Consider the following 216-nt stretch of genomic DNA (forward strand, 5'->3'; position numbering starts at 1 on the left):
CATCCACGATCCCACCTCGCGAGATTCGAACCAAGGACCTATCAGTCTCGCGCCAGAGCACTTAACCGTGGATTTGTTGAAGTTAGACATTAATACCGTTCGATGCCGGATCACTGGTCTATCGGTTAAGTGCTGTGGAGCGAGACTGGTAGGTCCTGGGTTCTAATCTCGCGAGGCGAGATCGTGGATGCGCACTGCTGAGGAGTCCCATAATAG

This window comes from Schistosoma mansoni, assembly GCF_000237925.1.
Source record: "Schistosoma mansoni, WGS project CABG00000000 data, chromosome 3 unplaced supercontig 0105, strain Puerto Rico, whole genome shotgun sequence".
Taxonomy (NCBI): Eukaryota; Metazoa; Platyhelminthes; class Trematoda; order Strigeidida; family Schistosomatidae; genus Schistosoma; species Schistosoma mansoni.